Below are 23,856 nucleotides of genomic sequence, written 5' to 3'. Positions count from 1 at the left end.
AAGGGGACACTGTGCAACACTATCGCACACAGCAGGTATGTATCACATGTTTATTACTTTAGGAGAACAAATAAATATAACCTTTGCAACCACTTTAAATAGCAATTAGACACCCGTATACAATCAAACTGCTAAGAATTTCCTAATCCACACTTTCAAAAATGTACATAAACATTTCTCCCAGAAATGGGGAAACTATAGTGATCAGTCATAAAAGCCAGTGAATGATTTCTCCCTAGAAAGATCAGATGGTGGTGTTGGAAAAAAATGTTGCCACGTGTTTTGCCCAAAATCTTTTTCACAAATATACTAAGGTGCTACAAATTCAATCAGCAATTCATTATAACCATAAACTTTACAACATTGTTTAAGCTTAGTTCATATTTGATTTTACACATTCTGCACTCTTCTTTTAAGCTGGCGCCTAACAGACAGTCTCTACTATTTTGTAGAAAGCATACAGAGATGTGCCTAAACTGCCTCATAAACTGTTTGTAAGTGAATTTAAACAGTTTTTCTTCTGGCATTTTTCTATTTAAATCTATGAATTAAACACGCATTATGACTCTTTGAACTGTGAAGAATACAGCTGTTCATAGATTAACAACACTGCATGGACTACTTTTCCGAAAATCAACCAAAAACATGGTCCCCCCCAAACTCTCCAAACTTACTATGAAGCAAAAAGGGCAAACTAAAATTCAGTTCAACTTTTTCAAAACATCGAACATAAGAACTACTTGAAAGAAGCCACTGGTAAGATATTTAATTGTTTATGCATTTAAACTTTTTGGGCCAGGATTCAAAGCTGAAACACTGTAAAACAAACTTAAGCATTATATGTAAGCAATACCAAAAAAATAGGATTACCATTTGTGTAGGTGAAGGCATGGAAGAGATTGGTTGTGTTTATTTGCTAGGATAAACATTGCGGTTGCTCTTGTTAAAAAAAAAAAGGTAATTTTTAGCCCAAAGGTATATGCAAATGACTCACTCTACATCATAAATTGAATCAATAAGAAAAAGGAAAAAATAAAAATAATAATATTATAAAAACCAAACAAAATACAAAATTGGGACTAGTTGCCAAAATGTAATTTCAGCATTATTAAGGCAGTGTTATTATTAAACGAATAATAATAATACATTTTATAGCCAATAACATAACAGTCTGATTTTGCTAGCTAATCAATATATGACTTTGCATTAACTTAGTTCCATTCATTCTTGCTTTCTCTTTCTCCACATCCTTGTGTCAGTCTGTTTTGGAGACATTGAGCATATGATGAATTTCAAATGGCCAAGCGTTTACAATTTTCAAATCTGCCAAATAACAAATCATCCTTCATAATTGAAGGTGACAGGCTGACAAAAAAATGAATGTAAAAACGTATATGTATATGAATTTTTGTGTCATGCTGCCGTCTGTGCACTTGTTTTGTCTTACCATAGCCGAAGGCTTATTTCTCCGCATTTGGAGCACATTTTTATATGGAGGCCATCAGACAGCTCCCCTTCGCCCTGGTGAATTTGCTGATTAATTTTGGATGCTCCTCTTAATTAACACCCCAAAGGAAGTCTGGATTTTCTAGCCTATACTCCATGTTAAACAAGTGAATCTGAAGAAGAATGACCTAAGGAGACAGCCGCACTCTGTCCGAATGACATTACAAGAACACTGAATATCTCACAAGTCAGGACTTGTACAGGCAATGCCTAAAGAAAGCACAGGCCTTTAATCAAGGCAGAAATGAGCTTCCTATTAGTCCAATTTCATTTTCTTTATTTCTGGGGAAGAGAGTCCAGGATGGATGACACCTGACAGTTGAAACATGTTGTCCTGTACAGAAGCGGGTGCCAGAGGCCTTGATTAATAATCGGCACTATCTTTATTTCCAGGCAGATTAGTTGATGATGAATGAGATTAATATGGTGAAGTGATGTATTTGAGATTTACAAATCAACTGGTAAAATGCACACACCAGGCATCACAAACCGCGGGGATAGACAAATCACCCATATGCAGAATTGTCTTCATCTGTCATGGTAACATGCATATGGGAACATGCTGCTGCTCAGATACAAGACTTAAAATACCGCCCTGGTGACATTTATAGGGAAGCTTGTACAGATTTATTGATTTGATGGAAAAAAAATACCAGGCTGAGAAAACAACTGTTGCTTTTTTTAATATTGATCTGCCTATATGAGAATATAACTGCTTTAAATAAGAAACATAAAATAATAGGATGAAATGTAATTTATATGTTCATGACAAAAACATGGAACAATAAAAAACTGTTTCCAACACCACAACCAAGTGTTTTAATAAAAATCAGCACGTGATGATTTTTAAAGTTAATGGGAAATTGTCTTGTTCCTTGTTGTGTATATATTCATCAAGGTTCTACAATCACCGTCCAAAGGTTTTTATTGCAGAGAGATCATATTACAAAGACAAGTGCAATGTTTCAAAGTCGCATAGGACAGCTTTGTCAGGCATGTGATAAAGTGTAACAGTGGCAAAGGAGAATATATGTACATCAACCACCAATCAGAACATGAGAAAAATAGTGCCACCCCCAAGTCATCTGATTGACTTCTGTACAATGATCCCATAAGGTTCTCCCTGCTCGATCAGCGCCACCGGTTATAGCCTACAGCCCTTATTGGTATATTCTGATGGAGGGTCGGGCTAGTGCCAGCATAAGCCAGCATAGGCAGCCGCCTTAGGGCGCCAATATCTGGGCAGTAAAATCCTTATCCCCAGCCACTTACTGGGGATTTCGATTTTTACGTCTTCTGTGCCCTGCAGCAGGCAAACTAAATCTTCTCGCTGCTCCGAGTAGGAGAGAGGGCATAGCGTGGAAGTTTTGGTTTGGTTTAGGCTGGCTGGTGGTCTTCAGGTGGGCAGAGCAGTGGGTGGATGCAGATAAGCTGGGAGCGGTCGGTGCCCACTGTCAGATAGGCTCCAGCTCCAATGAGGAATGGCTGTGCAGGGAGGTCAAGCAAGGGGGTGCCAGCGGAGGGCTCATGGAGTAGAAGGAAGAAGAGGAGGTTGGAGTGAAAGAGCCTTCTCTGTGCTGCAGCTGCCGCCGGTGATCTTCTGCATGCCTGGAACACAGCTTCCCTTTCTGGAACCAGATACACATTGATAGTATGAAGGAGACACTGCCCCCTCCTGTCCCGCTCCCCCTCTTATGACACTGGCCCCTGTCCTGTCCCGTTACCCCCCTGCTGTGACACTGGCCCCTCCTGTCCTGCTGACCCCCTCCTGTGACGCTGTCCCCCTCCTATCCCGCTGCCTCCTCCTGTGAATCTGCCCCCCTCCTGTACTGCTGCCTCTCACCTGTGATGCTGCCCCCCTCTTGTCCTGCTGCCCCCCTCCTGTGATGCATCAAGTTATGTATCTCAGGTATCTAAGAGCTATCATGTTTCTTTGCAAGAAGATTGAGTCAGGAGCGTAAGGAGCCCTGGCTTATAATTTGCTCTTCTATTGCTAAAACAATATGCAGCGAAATTCAGATAAACCAGTGGAACTAATTTGGGATTTTATAAAGTAAGTAAGCTATATAAGTAAAGGTAAAGCAGAAACATCATTAAAGAATGTCACTGTTTTCTGCAATCCTTTAAAATTGTTTGCCTATGCTAAAGTGTTTAAAGTGGTTGTAAACCCTTACAAACCACTTTGACCTACAGGTAAGCCTAGATTAAGGCTTACCTGTAGGTCCAAGAAATATCACCTGAACCTACACGGTTTTAGAGATATTTGCCAAAAGACAGGCATCGCTGTCTACGGCGCATGCGCCGTAGACAGTGGCGCGCAGGCGCACTGAGCGTGCCGCTGTTAACGGTGATATGCCGCGAGTGGCGGCTCCCGTGCGCATGCGCAGGAGTGACATCATCGTGGCTCCGTCGAATGACAGCACCGGAGCAGCGAGACTCACCAAGAAGATGGAGGCTCCGTACACAAGGGGACAGAGGTGGCTTTGCTGGCTCCTGTGTCAGGTAAGTGACACATAATGGGCTACTATGCGATGCTTTACCTTTGCAGGGATGCTTTACTATGCTTTACCTTTGCAGGGAATCAAAGAGGAAGTAAACGCTGATGGGTTTACTTCCTCTTTTTTTCCCTGCAAAGGTAAAGCATAATGGACTACTATGCATCGCATAGTAGCTCATTATGTGTCACTTACCTGACACAGGAGCCAGCGAAGTCGCCGCTGTCCCCTGTAGTCCGCCGCATCCATCTTGCTGGTGGCGTCTCGCAGCTCCGCCGAATGACAGCGGCGAAGCCGCGATGACTTCACTCCCGCGCATGCGCACGGGAGTCGCGTCTCGCAGCTCCGCCGCTGTCATTCGGCGAAGCCGCGATGACGTCACTCCCGCGCATGCGCACGGGAGTCGACAAATTAGGCAGCTCCATTCTTGGACTTGCCGCGTTTAGTGCGCCTGCGCGCCGCTGTCTACGGCGCATGCGCCGTAGACAGCGGTGCCCATTTTCGGGCAAATATCTCCTAAACCATATAGGTTTAGGAGATATTGCTTGGACCTACAGGTAAGCCTTAATCTAGGCTTACCTGTAGGTCAAAGTGGTTTGTAAGGGTTTACAACCACTTTAACTACGAGCGCCATAACCAATACTACGTTGGATTAGCTCCTTATTACCAACCCAACATCCAATAGCGAATCGCTGTTCTCTGAACAATCATAAAGGTGGGTGTGATGCACCCGCAAACCAAAAGTTAAATTTTTCTGAACAGATAAGTTAACCTGCATACTGTTAAACAGTTCCGAATGTTTCTGACTTAAAAATACCTTAAGCATGCATTACTGACAAGAGCAATAAATATACATGCTTGAAGAAGCTGGCATCTTCCCTAAAACAAGGCCAATTTATAGTGACATCCCAAGCTAAGGCGTCTTACACCTCCAACACGAAAACATTTAGTTCAAACCGCTACATACCATCCACATCCCCAATATACCAGAAAACTAAACGCCCATAATAGTCTCTCCTAACCCCAATAATCACATATATACGACAGAGCCCGTAATCCACCATGAACACTCCCAAATACGCTCTTGACCATAACTGACCCGAAAAGCAGCAACGAGATCCAGATCTTGTATTCTTAAATACCACCCAAAACTATCTTCGCAAATCTTACCACACCCCACAGACAGGTGCTGACCCTTTCCGACTAAGACCAACTTACAAGGCAGGATAGCGGGAATATCCTAGCCTCTGGAACATATCTCACTCTCATACCCATTAACAAATAAACACTCCCTAATATACCTTCCTCTCCAAACCCCCGGATACCTCCCTCTACCCCGCTTCCTTGCCCACCCTTACAACACACAGAGAAGGCCAACACAGTGCCTCAAATCTGCAACCAGAGACACTTTTGCAAACAAAATAAAATAAACACAATGTCCACCACAAACCTACCCCCTCTAAGAGCTAGACTAAAAATAGTCTCCCTTAATGCAAAGGGGCTCAACGTCCCAGAAAAGAGATCACAACTCTTGATACACATGTGAAAACTCAAAGCTGATGTAATCTTACTCCAAGAAACACACTTCAAATCTGGACAAGTACCTCAACTAACAAAAAAAGATTTTCCGACAGCATATCACGCACCCAACCCAGATGCTAAGACAAAAGGGGTTTCTATTCTAATATCCAAGCACATACCCTTAGAAATAACAGACTCAAAAATAGACAAATCAGGCCGATACGTATTCATCAAAGGCTCAATTTGGGGAAAATCCATTACGATCGCTAACATATACAGCCCAAACGCAAAACAAGTGAGTTTCTTTCATGAAATGGCCCTTACCTCCTTTCAAAGAGGAATACTTATACTTGAAGGGGACTTTAATGTAGCTTTAAACCCTCTCAAAGATACTTCCTCTGGAACCTCCTCACTTCCTTTTAAAGCTCTCAAGCAAATCAAATCCCAACTACAGGACCTTCTCCTATATGACTCCTGGCGCTGCACCCTAGAGAAAGAGACTACACATATTACTCAGCACCCCATAACCGACACTCTAGAATAGACTACATCCTTATCACGCAAAGAGACCTCCCACTCCTAACAGAAACTACTATTGAACCCACATTCCTGTATGACCATAACCCTATCAAAGCCACCCTATCACTACCAGACCACATCCAGAGCACCAAAATTTGGAGACTTTTAGACACACTAAAAGACCTGGAGCATGCCAGGACCCAACACAGAGAAGAACAAGGGAAAAAGATCAGGAAAAATACATTCTATTCCAGAAGCTCTTTTATGAACATAGTAATAAATGCGGAAAACTCTTAGCCAGAGCCCTCCAAGCTAAAAAAGCAATTACCACTATACGGAAAATCAGAGCCACCCCAACAATACCCCACTTCACCCAATACTTCACCCAATACTGCACGGAATTGTATAACCTCCCTCCAGAACAGAAACCACGCTTAGACAATAGACCACGCAAAGACATCATTGATGAATTTCTTAAACAATACGGCCCCAGCCCTATATCACAAGAACATGCAAAACTGCTCGATGGCCCCATAACGATAGAAGAATTCAGCACAGCCATCAAAAAAATGAGACCAGGCAAAAGTCCCGGGCCAGACGGCTTTTGCATGACATACTATAAAACGTTCCTAAAACATCTAACAGCGCCCTTCTTAAAAGCTTTTAATTTACTTGCTCAGCCCATCACACCATCAAACACCCTACCCTACTGCACATATCTGCACCATCCCTAAGCCCGGTAAAGATAACGAACTAGCCTCAAATTACTGCCCCATCTCGTTGTTAAATACCGATTTAAAAATATTTGCAAAAATTCTGGCCAATCGTATCCTCCCCAACACCATTAAAGTGGTTGTAAACTCTTACAAACCACTTTGACCTACAGGTAAGCCTAGATTAAGGCTTACATGTAGGTCCAAGAAATATCTCCTAAACCTATACGGTTTAGGAGATATTTGCCCGAAGACAGGCACCGCTGTCTACGGCGCATGTGCCGTAGACAGCGGCGCGCAGGCGCAATGAGCGCGGCATCATCAATGACGAAGATGCCACTCGTGTAGGCTCCTGTGCGCATGTGCGGGAGTGACGTCATCGCAGCTTCGCCGAATGACAGTGGCGGAGCTGCGAGACCCCACCAAGAAGATGGATGCGCCAGACTACAAGGGACAGCGGTGACTTCGCTGGCTCCTGTGTCAGGTAAGTGACACATAATGGGCTACTATGCGATGCATAGTAGTCCATTATGCTTTGCCTTTGCAGGGAATGAAAGAGGAAGTAAACCCATCAGGGTTTACTTCCTCTTTAAAGTTGTATCTATAGATCAAGTTGGATTTGTCCTGGACAGGGAAGCCAGGGACAATACACTCAAGGCTTTAAACATCCACCACTAGCTAACCAGCTCAAACACCCCTGGCTTCTTCCTTTCTTTAGACGCAGAAACGGTTTTTGACAGGCTAGCCTGGGACTACCTTGAAGCAGTATTAAGGAAACTGGGTCTGGGAGAATGCATAATAAACTTTATAATGTCCTTGTACACAAATCGCAGAGCGAAAGTACGAGCTAATGGGCTTCTGTCAAATGCCTTCCAAATAAGAAACGGAACTCGCCAGGGATGCCCCTTATCCCCCATTCTGTTCATTCTCACAATGGAACCCCTCTTATGCAAAATACGAGAAAACGCAGATGTCCATAGAATCGCCATAGCCAATAAGGAATACAAGATAGCAGCGTTCGCAGACAACATTCTCCTTTTCCTGTCCGACCCCCTCATCCCAAACCTCCTCAAGGACTTTAATTTATTCCAATACATAGCACATTTTAAAATAAACTTCTCCAAATCCCATGCCCTAAACATAACCTTAACGCAAAGACAAGTCTCACTATGCAAACAAAACTTCCCATTTATCTGGAAATCGGATGCATTAACATATCTCGGGATCCAACTGCCCTTGAAATTATCTGACCTCTTCCAAAAAAACTACCTTCCGCTTCTCAAAACTATTTCTGAAGACTTAAAAAATAGAATAAGGCTTTCTTCTCCTGGTTTGGGAGAACGGCCATAGTCAAAATGAACATCCTGCCGCGATTACTTTACCTTCTCCAAACAATCCCCATCAAACTGCCCAATTCATTCTTACAATCCCTCAGAAAAATAAACAGAACTTATATTTGGAGCCAAAAACATCCCAGAATCAGCTACGAGCAACTAATAAAACCCAAAACCAAAGGAGGAATAGGACTACCCAAAAAACAACGCTACTATTGGTCGTGCCTTCTACAATGAATTGTAGATTGGCATACCCGTCAACAGACAAAAGAACTCATTCTCCCCCCAACACATTAGCGGGACCCCTTGGATCAGAAAAACTCTCCTACCAGAAACACTCACGAGACACCCAACCATAAGCCCCACATTGGAATGCTTCGAACAAGTCAGTCGCAAACTCAAACTCTCCAAAATCCCAGGGCCACTTTCACCAATCCTGTTTAACCCATAATTCCCCCCGGGGATGGAACAACACCCACTATCTAAAAAACAACCTGAAACAGGTCTACGCATACAACATCTTACCTCAAGACCATATAAACTCAACATGGACCATACCCAACCTGAGCTTGTTGGAGTACTGGCAACTCAACCATTACATAAAGAGTATTCAAAATAAAACGGACCTAACGGAGGCCCTAACCAATTTTGAAAAACTATGCCTAAGCCACACCCCACAACGACATGTTATTTCCACACTCCAAAATATTTTATGGGGCAACACCCAAAATAGCGAAGGAATAGCGTGTAAGGCCTGAGAAAGAGACCTAAACATAGACATGACAGAAAGAATGTGGGAGGAAGTATACCGTAACTCACATAAGAGCTCCTTAAACATCTCTATACAAGAGACAAATTACAAAGTCATGACCCAATGGTATCGCACCCCCGCCATATTACACAGATCTGACACATCACACCCGAACAAATGCTGGAGGTGCCAAAACCCACCTGGTGACCTCCTACACATCTGGTGGTCCTGCCCGATTATCCAAGTTTTCTGGAAACAAGTCCATGCACTAACGGAAAAAATGACCACAGATGTGCTAGAATACTCACTGGCACAATTCCTTTTACATCTCCAAAAAGCTAACAATACAGCGTACCACAAATCACTAGCAATACTGCTAATCAACGCAGTGAAAATGTGCATACCCCCTATATGGGGTTCACCAACAGCCCCCTCCTTGTCAGATTGGTTCAAAAGAATAAACAAAATCGCAGAAATGGAGGAACTAATTGCAATCTCCTTAAATCACCCACACAAATTCTCCAAACTTTGGACATGCTGGAACCACTTTAAGAAATCTGAGGAATACCTTCGAGAAATGCACTTGTGAACACCCTGCCCACTATACATTGAACATAACATACAATGCATATCTGGAAATAAACTAACAAAGACCATCCAACGAACCAAGTGAAAGTCAAAGCAAACAACACACGAACCTCCCCCGGGAGAAACACATGAGGAACCCCACAAGGGATAATACACAACAATACACAAAAAGTGTCACTTATGATAGCACAAAAACAACATATATAATGCGGTACCAGACTGTCGGAACCCCTTCTCAACACCTGAACCCCTCATTGCCCCACTCCCCTCTGACCTCCCCCACTCCTCCACCCCCTATTAACCATATAGATCAAAACAGAGATGTATGGTGTGCGGGACACACACATACTCCCAAATGCAAATAAATGCGCTGCACTATATATAATCCCTGGTCACTATACTTCAAAAATAGCTCACAACAAACATAGTAAAGGGGGTAAAAAAAAGAAGAAAATAATGACAAACATGGAATCTTAAAAGCTTATCACAAATCATTTATGTGAACTATGGCCCCCTCCCCTTCTCAAAAAAACAAAAAAACAAATACAAACTACTTATGCTCATAAGGTAAATGCCAAGGGACGTATCAACTTTTTCTTTTGTATATGTTTGTAGAATGCGACTCAACTGTGTGTTGATAACCGCAATGTAACACTCATATATGTTATTGATGTAACTGCACCCTACCATTTCTTTTTCAATAAATAAAAGTTTTGAAAAAAAATAAAACTACAAAGAGTTGAGTTGTTACTCTTACCCTAATTGTACACATTACAGCTTGCATTATAGTTATTGTGTTGTGAGATATTCTGCTGTGTTTTCCTGAACATGTTCTGAAAATATTTGCCTAAAAATATATATTAAACAATATTTGTGTGTTTTTTGTTATCATTAGTCTGTTTGGGCTGTAAACATCATAAGGATTCAATAAACTTTATAAAGGCTGCATTTTCATTAACTCAATGCATATTGCCTTGCAGCACAGAGATATCAATGGGCCTGATTACCTTCTATGACATTCCTATGTTTACTGAGTTTTCCATGCAGTTGCTGATTTTGTTGCACTGTTGGGAGCTACTTGCATAAGAATGCAGTCTAATAAATCAAATACATTTTTATATGCACACTCTGCATCTGCCAAATACAAACTCCGTTGGCAGTAAATTTTGTATAAACTAATTGTATATTTTCATAAAGCACAAATCTATAACAATTAAGAGATTAACATAGTAGTAATACAATTTCCAAGATTTTTTTTTGTATCTAATATTTGAATTCCACATTACAATAGTTGATAATTTCAATGTCTATACATTATTTCCCACAGTCTATATATTACAAGGGTATTTGGAACATACAACTTACTCACACTTTTTACAAGCTAGCTCATTCCATGGACAACGTGAGATGTGAAAGTCTAACAAAAGAATAAGCAGCACAAATGCTAACACCAGCATCCTTCAGTGAAATGCCACATATACAGTGATTTGTTTCAGACTGTTAGTTGGGCTCTCAATCATAACCAAAGTGTAAGCAGCATGCAGTGTGGTATGATGGGCAATAAAAACACAGAGGGGTTTAACTTACACTTGTTCATTTAAGCTTTGAGAAAAAAACTGCACTAAATTTTGCACTTATTAGTTTTAGTAAATCAACCATACAGAGTCCAAGTTATTTAATAGCAATATATTTTATGTAGCCATGGTGTTAGCTCTACTGAAAAACAATCTGCCAAATCACCCCACTGCCAGACTTCATGCATCATTTCTGAGACAATGAACAGTCATTTGCAAGCTTTATTTTTGTTGTTTTATTGGGGGGTACAACTTGGATAGGGATTGGGATATGGGATGCCCATAGCATTAATCATTGCTATCATACTTACAGGTTTCAATATACTTTGATCTGTTTAGAGCCTGAAGATAGAATGTGCACACTTGACTAAGTAGAAATCTTCTCCTGCAGCTCTCTGCAGACTGTTACTCCATCTGCATCTCCTATGCAGACTATTGCTCCCTGAACTCCATGCAGACCGCTGTTACTAATAGTTCTCCATCCATCACCGTGTGAGGGACAGAAGTATCACTTTTGACCATGTAAAAGTATGGTCTTAGTTCTCTTCACCACCTTCCCAAACTTGCTTCTCCTTGCACACGTGGTTTCCTCCTGCACAACTTGTAGTTACATTAGGGTATAACACATCCTCTTCTAATAGGTATGAAGAACTAACTCTGAATAAGCCACTCTACTGGCTCTGGTGACTAGGCCTGAGGCCTGCAGAACCTCTCCCCAGAGGCCTAGTAGGTTAAAGTCTATGTTCTAGGAAATGGCCTACTGCTCCCAGCCAGTCCAACCTGCAAACCATTTGTTCCCTGGCCACACTGGTTTGACACACACTTCCCCACAGTCTCTTTTCTGGTCCAGGACTCCTCACCATTTACCCTGTACATGATGAAGGCTCTGCTAATGACCGTGTAGAAGCAGAATTCCCTTACAGAATCCCTGGCACATCCTCCAGCCACCCACTGTGGTAACACTCACCGACCTTTCAACCTCCCAGCCCTGAATCCCCGATGAGGAACTTTCCCGGACCATGCGTTCCAACAGCTTCCAACAGCTTCTCCTGCCTCTCTGCTAGGGATTCGTCAGAGCTCCCACATGTGCTGCCTGCCACTCCAGCTTTAGGCCCAGCCTCCACTTCCAGAACATTCTCCCTGGAAGCGGGGGAAGCACCTCAGAGTGGAGCCCAGGTGGTTACTCCCACTGCTACTCTAACCACTCCCATCCCCAGAATCAAAACAGACAGGCCCAGCTTGCAGCATAAGCCTGCCTAAATTTGTCCGTGCCGAATAAACCTAGTAAAACAACCCTTACTAGAACCTACCTTCTGGTAGAGGGTGCTACATGTAGAGGTCCAGCACAATACAGCTAGGCCCAGCGATAGGCACGGCCATTCAGAGCCACTTATGAACTGTAACAGTGGTCGGAGGACTTGAAAGATACCAACAACATGGAGCAAAATGCAGCCTGTCCACACCCAAGGGGAGGCTTCCTTCCCCTTCTGCATTGCTGTTTCTGTCAAATGCCACCTACAGTGGGAAGTACAGACTACACCTACCTACACCCCATCTCTCTTTGACAGGTGCTGTGCTCAGCATCGCCACACTGTAAAGAAGAAAAAAAATACTGCATGAAACATAATTATGGCAATAACAGTAGCATTTCAAACAACATAATCAGAGTAATTTGCAGGGACCTGAGCATGGTTGGTTCACATGAGGGAGCAAACTGCACTGTCCTCCGTGGGGTCACCTTTAGCTGTAGTTTCCTGATATGCGCCCAGGGGCCTCGTGGCTAGGGGTCAACAGGGCCAGTTACACCCTTTCATCTGAGATGAAGGCTGCACCCTCGGAAGAGGCCAGAGAATCAGCAGGACTGGCAGTCTCCAGAAACAGAACATTGGGACTGTCTGTAGGTGTGTCAGTGGTACTCTCTTCCTCGAGGTCAGCTGAGGACATATGCCCAGGTTCAATGGGAGGTAGATTACACTTGAAAGGGACTTATTGGATCAGCAGTTATATCATCGGATTGGTTGCCTCTTCTGTCTGTGGCAAGTTTGGCAGAAAAGTCCCCACTCAGTATTCAGGGTCCCAGCAGATTGCAGTGGAGATGACTTTTAATAGGCTCAAAGCCTCCTAAAACCACGCCGTACACCGGGGTCAGTTGGAAAGGTTGTTTCTCCACCCAATAGGGGGGTACGTTCCCACTTGGGCTCCAACTTGCTATCTCTTTCACATTTCGGATTCTTTATCAACACTTGGGGCCCTGGTCACATAAGTAGTTCATCCAAGACACTATCTTCTGCCAAGTCCTTATGTCTGTCCAGGACTATTTGTTTAGCTCTCCCTAACTGACCCCACTGTTCATGCACCCATTCACTGGACATGTGGGAAGTACAGCATTTTGAGAAGTTCAACAGGAGGTCCATGGGCAGCCAAACATAGCGTTCGAACATCAAGAAGAGTGGGGTATGACCCATAGCTCTGTGTTAATGTAGACCCAGACAACTGCCTTCACATCCTGGTTCCAGTAATCTCTGTGACCCTGCTCTAAAGTATTAAATATTCCCAGAAGGGTATGATTTAAATGCTCACATGCCCCATTACCCTTAGGGTGATAAGGCATGGTGTGGGATTTCTAAATTCCTCTCAGGCAGCAAAGCTCAGACAGTAACTATGACTTGGAATTTGGGCCCTGGTACAAGTGTAAACATCTGGGGCAACCGTATGGTTGAACCCCATGTTCCCAAAACAGTTTAGCTGGGGTTGTGGCTGTTTGGTCCTTTGTGGGTACTACCACAGCAAACTTAGTAAAATGATCTATGAAGACTGAGGCATAGCGAAACCCAGAACGTGTGCTGGAAACTGTAAAGAAGTCCCTAATAATTAGCTCGAAAGGTTCCGAGGTGGATATAGTCATTGGGGTGGTCTTTTCTGAGGGATCTCTGTGCATGGGACAGACTGCATACTCATGGCAAGTTTGTTGCACCCACGTTACTAGTTGTGGGCAGAAGAAATATCTGCTAATCATGGCTTCAGTGCGATCTGTCCCAAAATGTCCACTAGAGGCATGTAGCACTTGACAGACCTGCAGAATAAGAGATTGGGACCACAATTTTAGAATGTCCCACTGTTCAGTGGGAACATGAGGTAATCTGCAAATTTTTCATGGATGGCCCACACTGGAGCTAATAATTCCAGTTTAAAGGAGCTGTTCCTGGGCCAAGACGGCCTTCAGGCCCTGTAAACTCCCATAACTGTGCACTCAGGAGGTTTTCAAGTAATCAGCGAGAGCCAAGTGAGGTGTGAATGTCAGGTTTTGTTTCAGAGCCTCAAAGGCCTGCTGCTGCGGTGCCTGTCACTGGGACTGTATCGAAGGGGGATTCTGGATGAACCCTCTGCACACTGCTATATACTCTTTCTAGTCAACTTTGCAATAAAACAGGGATTTTTAATTCACACATATTGCAATACATGTTTTAAGCTGGCCATCTGCATCTAAGTAATCCCTCTATGGCCAGTCCTTCTCTGCACTGCAAATGCAAATGCCACTGAGAACAGAATGTCAACCTGGGGCAAACAGACACAAAGTGGGGATGAGCTACTAGGTTCAGGTCTGGCCACTGACCTGCAATGCAACAGAAACAATATAGAGTATACCTGTGCTCAAATCCCATTAGCTTGTACGTGAACTGTATATAATCTCTCAGGGGTGTGACCACATGTTAACACTAGAAATTCTGCCTAGTGTTCTTCACTACCAAACTCGATAAAGCTGCAATCATTTGAAACACATTCAAGAAAACAATATAATAAAATAAATAAATAAGATAAAGTTAGAAATCCTTATTATCTCACTTTATTTATAGACTCAGTTAATAGTCTAAAATATGTCAGATTGTATCTGTGCATTTTATTATGTTGCTGTAAAATCGATGAGTCAGTGTAGGTGATTTTAGTGAATATTTCTACAGAGATGAATTTACCAATACAGTGGATTGTAGTCAGCACTTACCTTTCTTACAATGAATTCAGAAAGATAGCATGGTAGGGGATCTAGCCATAGGCAGATAACTTCACACATATAATTCCTTGATTCCAGAAAATCCATTGCTCACACCAGACCATGCATATGAAAATGTAGCATTCTTAAGGCACAGGATAATATTTACATAGCAATAATTGAAAATGTTTAAATATATATATATATATATATATATATATATATATATTTTTTTTTTTTTTTTTCCCATGAATTACAAAAACTTTCACATGGTAAAAGTAAATGGGAACATAGAAATTGAAAAATGTAGATACATCAATGGAGGTTCTTGTGATGAGGATGTAATCCTGGCAGAGGTGACCCTTTAAATTGTCTTATGTTATGGGATACTAGCTGTATAGTCTTCAAATGTACTTCCTTGCGCAGAGTGTAGGAACAAACAAGGGTACTGCAATGTAATTTGTTTTCTACAGGTATTCCATTTCAATTCAATGTAATGAAATGAAATGAAACCAGTAAGCCAATATGGCTGGAACATTTGGGATCTTGCTGTGTTATCTGAGGCAGTGACAAAACTCTGGTTTCTATTGCTTGTTTAATGATGATAACAGTGTGATTTGCAGGTATAAGTAACAAATGAAGTCAATTAAGGATCCAAGAATGGCACCTGTCTAAGTGTAGGGTTGCACTAAATGATTCCCCATCTTTGTTTTCTGTGCAACTTGCCATTTTCAACCTCCTTCTTGCATGATATACAACAATGGAATACTTGTTCCTTAATGGTCATGAATGAAGAAAGCAGAACTTACCAGGAGCCCAGGTATGCGATTCTTATCTCTCAGAGAAGACAACCAAAGTCATACCATTTCCTTATTTGTACAGATAATCAGTGTAATGATATCGATTGACCAATTTGTTCTAATTTCCTTCTATGATAGAATTGCTTAAAAAATGCTTTAAAGGAGATGATTTAAACATTATTTTTTTATTTTCTTAAGAATAATTGCAGTATATATTCTTTAGTTTAAAACAAACAGGTAACTCTAATTTAAAGCTATTTACTATATGGGTATTCTTTCTTTGTCCCTTTAGTTAAAAAGAATAAACAAAGCAACGAAAATATGTGTATACCTCCCAAATAGACACAGAGACAATGCTACATACAGCAATCATGTTGCACTAAACGCACCTAAACTATTATGCCGTTATTTAAGGTTTCACCTTTTCTGTTATCAGTAAGTTATGGGATGACAGAGAGTTCACTTGCTTTATATGGAAAGCATCAAGAGGACTGTAGAATACATAAACTGGAAGCTTGCAGAAACAAAGGAAGAAGGAAGGCAGCTGCATGTTACTTGAGATGCACATCCTATGACTCCTCTTAGCTGCTTCCCCACTTGATCTGTTGCTAGATTTACTTATGAGTGGTCAAGGATCATTTACAGGGGCCAAAAATATGCATCCACCAAACACACAAATGAACAGGACCATATTTGGAGATCATGTATTCCTAGAAACATATGGAAGATGAGAATCAGGTGGTCAGCTGTGACCTCAAGGGTTCAGTCCTGAAGAGCTAGCCAATGGTCTCTTAAAATGAAAAGAAGGGGCCAGGAGAGAACATACAGTGTAGCAAATTGCTTAAAAAGGATACATTTCTTCAAAAATGATAAATGACTTGAAGCGTGGTTCCACAATAGGAAAAGAGAACATAAAAAATGACTTACATCTGGAGGAGTAACAACAAGGAGTAAAACTGCCAAGTACACGGGTGGAGAAAACTCCACGCAGGATAAAGAGAGTTACTCTCTATGCCTATTAGTAGGTACAAAAATAACCCATTGGTTCATTGGCAAGACTACATGTCTAAGAATGGGTTAAAGTCAGCTGCTTTAGAGAACATCAACTTTATTGCATTTATTGATGAAATAAAGAAATTTGATGTTCACTAAAGCAGATGGCTCTGACCCCTTCTTAGACATATAAGGTTATTTTTCCAGAGTCTTCTTGTGCTATATGAAAGATGAAAACTGTTTAGGGTCCTACCCCTTTGTCACCAACCATGTTATTTATGTATTATTTGAAAAAATTAATTAGAATGTGTAATTAAAACAGAATTTTGTCTTACTGTATATACTGTATATACTGAGCTCCAGATAGACTATATAGTATGCATAGGATAAAAAGTGGAAGTTGCAGATATAAAAAGCAGATAAACACATATTAGGCTTATTGTACAAATGTTGCTTCAGTTAAGCTGCAAAAAGAGGTAGGGCTTTGCTAAACGACCTTCTATTCCAGTTTTGCTGCTGGATTTACTTGGAACTGTAGGGAGAGGTGTGCAGAGAAGCAAAAACTGAAACTTAAAAATGTACAATCTAAAATTATTGTATTTTGCTTCTTCCTCTCGGTCTACTGCTAAGGTCCATTAGTGTATTATGATACACATAGCCAGGAACATAATTACAGAGCTTTGGGCCCTAAAGCACATTTTGATGGGACCTCATGGTCCCTAGGGATCAATGCATTGGACAGACGTTCTCCGGGAAGAGGTGGGCCTCAGTTAAGAGTATTACCTACATTCATTTTCAGCATACCAAGTTGTACTTAGTAGCTAAACAGCCTTTTCAGCATCTGAAATCTCAGGGCTTGAGTGCAAACTCTATGTCCTGCCACCCCTTCCATTGCAATAGCAAACAAGTGCTGCAGGAGGTACAGTCGTAGCAATAATAATAACCATCATATTTTTTTATATTATGACATACTTGTTAGTGCTGCACTCAATTAATCTGTAACCTTATAACCTATAAACATAATACATGCCTTAACTTTACACTGTGGGTTATTTGCAGAACTACAAACTACTTTCAGCTTTTAGCTGAGAAGACAATCTGGTATTTTACAGCCTGAGGAAGACCGTATTAGGCATACAGGATTATTTCAGTGCTGACAAGGATGGCTAGAGGCAATAAACCAACACTACTATGACAACTAAAAAAAAATCTCCTTAAAGTGGTTGTAAACCCTTACAAACCACTTTCACCTACAGGTAAGCCTAGATTAAAGCTTACCTGTAGGTCCAAGCAATATCTCCTAAACGTATATGGTTTAGGAGATATTTGCCCGAAAACGGGCACCGCTGTCTACGGCGCATGCGCCGTAGACAGCGGCGCGCAGGCGCACTGAGCGCGGCATTTCCAAGAATGGAGCTGCCGCGCGTGTCGACTCCCGTGCGCATGCGCGGGAGTGACGTCATCGCGGCTTCGCCGAATGACAGCGGCGGAGCTGCGAGACGCCACCAGCAAGATGGATGCGGCGGACTACAGGGGACAGCGGCGACTTCGCTGGCTCCTGTGTCAGGTAAGTGACACATAATGGGCTACTATGCGATGCATAGTAGTCCATTATGCTTTGCCTTTGCAGGGAATGAAAGAGGAAGTAAACCCATCAGGGTTTACTTCCTCTTTAATGCACAGTTTGCAAAGAAGATCTGTGACTAGCAACAATGATTCTGAAGTCTCCTCCTATACACCTGATGTCAGTTTTTCTTAATTGAAAATGCCACAGGGGGTACAGGGTCAGTGTCAACAGCACCCTACTTAGAATAATGTTTTGTTTTTTTGCCAACAGGCAGGCTCTTTATTGCAGAAGAGACATGCAATGTGTGAGTTCATTTTTTTGAGTCTGTATGGCCAAAATTTTACTTTGAAACTTTTCATTTTCATTTTCAATCTCCAGATCCCATCAGGGAAGTTTCCTGAAGACACAAAAGCGAGGAGGTCTCTACAAAACAAGGATTCTCGTCTTAGGCAGTTATCACTGCAACAGGTATTATTCCCACTGGATAATATAATCTGATCTTTTATTCTGGTAACAACTTTTAAATAGTGAGTTTCATTCATCTTCTCATTCAGTGACAATGAACACTACGACAAACAGAGAGGGGAAATCTCCCCAACAGGGTCATGGACATGATAAAAACTTGACAGGGGCTCGAACCCTCCTGTACTCAAAATATTAAAACGTTTTGGCTATACCTACACTTTAAAACACAAATAACAGTAACAATATGCAGTTTACAGTAGTGCATAGAAGTGCATCAACTTTGAGTGTGCTTAACTTCTTATGACCAGCTAACATACATGTGCCTCGGTACAGTGGGTGGGACTTAAGACTGGCTGTACACATATTTGCATCACCCACCTCCACTATTTCATGCTGAGAGAGTGCTCACTGCATACTCTCAGCACAGTGACTGAACTGTCAACAACAACTCCAAATCACAGTTTACAATCGATAGCAGTAGGCAGGCTCCTAATCATGTGACCCTTATAAGTGCTAATCACAGTGATCATATAATTGGGAACTCCACCACTGCCTCCAGTCTTCCAGAGCCCTTGAATGGGTCAGCAGGAGCCAGCAACAAGGGGATTGTCACAGCCTATTTTAATACTGTGTATTATAACTTTTTTGTAATACAATTTATAAATATTTTTCTATATTGAGACTGTTTATCTCAGTTTTCTACAGTACCATTAAAGTCCATTGTAGCCTCCCCCCCTTCTAATTTTCTCCAACAATGGGAAAAGTTGTGCACGTTTATTGTAACTATTTTCTTAAAGTGATTGTAAAGGTTTTTGTTTTTTGTTTTTTAAATAACAAACATATCATACCTATCTGCTCTGTGCAAGGGTTTTGCACAGAGTGCCCCCAATCCTCCTTTTCTGGGGTCCTCCTCTTCATCAAGTGCCCCCACGGAGAGCTGCTTTCAATGGGGCAACTGTTGCGGGCATGCTGCTGCATCTATTGACAGAGACAACAAGACTCGGTTCCATCCCCCCTGCTCCCGTGTCACTGGATTTGATTGACAGCAGTGGAAAGCAAAGTCTCCCGCTGCTATCAATCTATCCAATGAGGACCCGAGACAGCGGCTGGTGCTGCTGGGCTCGTTCCCATCTCTGGAGCGATCAGGTTCAGGTAAGAAAAAGAGGGGAGCAGCTGTAGCACAGAAGGTTTTTCACTTGAATGCATAGTCAAATTACAAACACACAACTAAATTAGTTAGAGTGACTCTTCCCCATTTCTCTCAGCTCTGGGCAGCTCTACACAGACTATAAATTAGATGCAGATGGCTAGAAGCAAACAGTTATTGCTGTCCTATCTATTTAGATAACCTATAAAGCTCTAGGCAAATGAACATTAGAACCCAGGTGCTATATTGACCAAAAACAGACCCCAAGTAGTACAGTGGTGTGAAAAAGTGTTTGCCCCCTTCCTCATTTCCTGTTCCTTTGCATGTTTGTCACACTTAAGTGTTTCGGAACATCAAACCAATTTAAACAATAGTCAAGGACAACACAAGTAAACACAAAATGCAATTTGTAAATGAAGGTGTTTATTATTAAAGGTGAAACAAAATCCAAACCATCATGTCCCTGTGTGAAAAAGTGATTGCCCCCTAAACCTAATAACTGGTTGGGCCACCCTTAGCAGCAACAACTGCAACCAAGCGTTTGCGATAACGTGCAATGAGGCTTTTACAGCGTCCTGGAGGAATTTTGGCCCACTCATCTTTGCAGAATTGTCCTAATTCAGTTACATTAGAGGGTTTTCGAGCATGAACGACCTTTTTAAGGTCATACCACAACATCTCAATAGGATTCAGGTCAGGACTTTGGCTAGGCCACTCCAAAGTCTTCATTTTGTTTTTCTTCAGCCATTCGGTGGTGGACTTGCTGGTGTGTTTAGGATCATTGTCCTGCTGCAGAACCCAAGTTTGTTTCAGCTTGAGTACACGAACAGATGGTCGGACATTCTCCTTCAGGATCTCTTGGTAGACAGCAGAATTCATAGTTCCTTTTATCACGGCAAGTCTTCCAGGTCCTGAAGCAGTAAAACAGCCCCAGACCATCACACTACCACCACCATATTTTACGGTTGGTATAATGTTCTTTTTATGAAATGCAGTGTTCCTTCTACGCCAGATATACTTGGACACACACCTTCCAAAGAGTTCCACTTTTGTCTCATCGGTCCACAGAATGTTGTCCCAAAAGTCTTGGGGATCATCAAGATGTGTTGTGGAGAAATTGAGACGAGCTTTGATGTTCTTTTTGCTCAGCAGTGGTTTTCTCCTTGGAACTCTGCCATGCAGGCCATTTTTGCCCAGTCTTTTCCTGATGGTGGAGGCATGAACGCTGACCTTAACTGAGGCAAGTGAGGCCTGCAGTTCCTTGGACGTTGTTGTGGGGTCTTTTGTGACCTCTTGGATGAGTCGTCGCTGCGCTCTTGGGGTAATTTTGGGCGGCCGGCCACTCCTGGGAAGGTTCACCACTGTTCCATGTCTTCGCCATTTGTGGATAATGGCTCTCACTGTGGTTCGCTGGATTCCCAAAGCTTTGGAAATGGCTTTATAACCCTTTCCAGACTGATAGATCTCAATTACTTTCTTTCTCAATTGTTCCTGAATTTCTTTGGGTCTCGGCATGATGTGTAGCTTTTAAGGATCTTCTGGTGGACCTTACTGTGTCAAGCAGCTCCTATTTAAGTGATGCCTTGATTGTGAACAGGTGTGGCAATAATCAGGCCTGGGTGTGGCTAGAGAAATTGAACTCAGGTGTGGACAACCACAGTTATAGTATGTTTTAACAAGGGGGGCAATCACTTTTTCACACAGGGCCATGATGGTTTGGATTTTTTTTCACCTTTAATAATAAACACCTTCATTTACAAATTGCATTTTGTGTTTACTTGTGTTGTCCTTGACTATTGTTTAAATTGGTTTGATGTTCCGAAACACTTAAGTGTGACAAACATGCAAAGGAACAGGAAATGAGGAAGGGGGCAAACACTTTTTCACACCACTGTATATGTATATGAATATAAACATTAGAACATGAGGAATACATGTACGAATAAGCATAAGTAGACTGATTATATGAATATGTATTTAGGCAACAGGGTCAGAGAATGAGCATGCATGTCAACAAGCAAGGGATAATAACCACTTTACCAACGATGGAACCATATTGGTTCTACAAAGGATCAGCCCAGTCACATAACTCTTCAAACAGAAAGTTGAGGGAAAACTAGAGTAACATAGTAAAAAGAAGAACTGGGGCATGCTTGCAAGTTGATGGATGAATATTTTTGGATATCCAAGGATTCATGTACACAGGCAAAGTTGTCTAATGCTGCCCTTTGCATTGGAACACAGTGCCTCTCAGATGAATTTATTTGAACACAAGAAATCTGTTTGTTTGTTTTTTCATATTATATTGCTGTTAAATTATGTATTGTTAGAAATAATATGACTTTAGTAATTTATGTTGACAAATACAATATCTATATAAAACGGTCAAATAATTGCTAGTACTGATTTTGCCAAACCATGCAGGTTTAGATATATCCCATTATCAATGGTGTCCAAGGTGCGTTATTAGTGTGCTTCATGGTTTACACCTTTTCACTGTATTTTAAGTAATATATTATGCAAAACCTCCACTCAAAAAAAATAGTTCAAAGTTTTGGTTTTACACAGATGTGCTTCCCAGATTTTTTTTTTTTTTATTGCTCCTCTGCCAATTAGTTTACCAAGTTGGCCTGGTGTTAGGATTAGCAATACCTATTTTTTTTCCTGCTATGTACTAGAAGACAATATACAAACCATGTTATTCTTGGTAAATGTAGTTTTTGGTCAGCATTAACTTTGGCAAAAAAGAATTTCAGGCAATTAAATATCTTAATTCCTTTTATCGTGACTGCTAGAACAAGTTATGACTATTTTATTCTTTGTTTGCCACTAGATGGCATTATTACAAACTTTACAATAGAGACAAGAAAGGGTCATTTAGGTCCAAAGGCATTTAATTGCATCCGGATAATTTTTATTAAACATCATAAAAATCATTGAAAACTGCAATATGTTACCCAAAACAGTATCAGATTATTGAATAAGTTAATCATATGCAAATTAACAGTCATAACTGCCACATTAGAAGAGGGTTAGTGTCACATTATTAATGGATAAATGTGCTATGTTAAGATTATGTGACAAAATTGAACTGATGACGTTGTCTACTCTCAAAATCCAACAGGGTGTTCAGATCTCCTGAAAGAACTGGTCTACTAGGAATATTTCCTATGAAAATGTTCCTTTTAGTACAATAAATATTGGTTATGCTTTTCCAATTGACATTTTCATGCCATAAGACACACTGTATAAAATCTATTATAACCCAGTGGTTAGTGAGTAGCATGAAAAAAAAAATGTGGACTTTATATGGTAAAGAAACCTGTCATTAAAAATACAAAACGACTCTGGTGATAGCTCTAATATTTTGTTTTTTCCCTCAATTTCTGTCCTCATGACAGGGGTGTCAACATAACACGCATTTTTCAGGGGAGTGACGCCTGTACAGGATGATGCCTGCAGTCGGCTCTCTTGTAATAGCTTGATTGCTATTACAAACAGTGGGATGGGACGACCCCCTCTCCTGCCGCCTTCCGTGGTTCTCTTGGGCTCTCCCATCCCACCGTGAGCCCCGAGCGACCAGTGGGTGTGTCCACTAGCTGGCTGGACAGCCAAGAAAAGCTGAAATCAGATTTTATATGACATCACTTCTGGTTTTCTCAGAAACCACCGGCGCCAGTTTTAACAAATCTACAGCATTCAAAACACTGATCTTGGTGTTTTGAGTGCTTTTAAGTGCAGACGAGTCTTTTAGACCACAGATCTCTCCATGAAAAGCACCTGTCACATGCCAATTGCTATCACAAGGATGTTTACATTAATTGTGACAGCAATAAAAGTGCTAAAAAAATTAAAGAAACAGTGTACAAAGAAAAAAAAAGAATAAATTAATAAT

This window comes from Lithobates pipiens, unplaced genomic scaffold, assembly GCF_037356315.1.
Source record: "Lithobates pipiens isolate NorthernLeopardFrog02 unplaced genomic scaffold, aLitPip1_a1.2 Scaffold_16, whole genome shotgun sequence".
Taxonomy (NCBI): Eukaryota; Metazoa; Chordata; class Amphibia; order Anura; family Ranidae; genus Lithobates; species Lithobates pipiens.
This window is presented reverse-complemented; position numbering follows the sequence as displayed.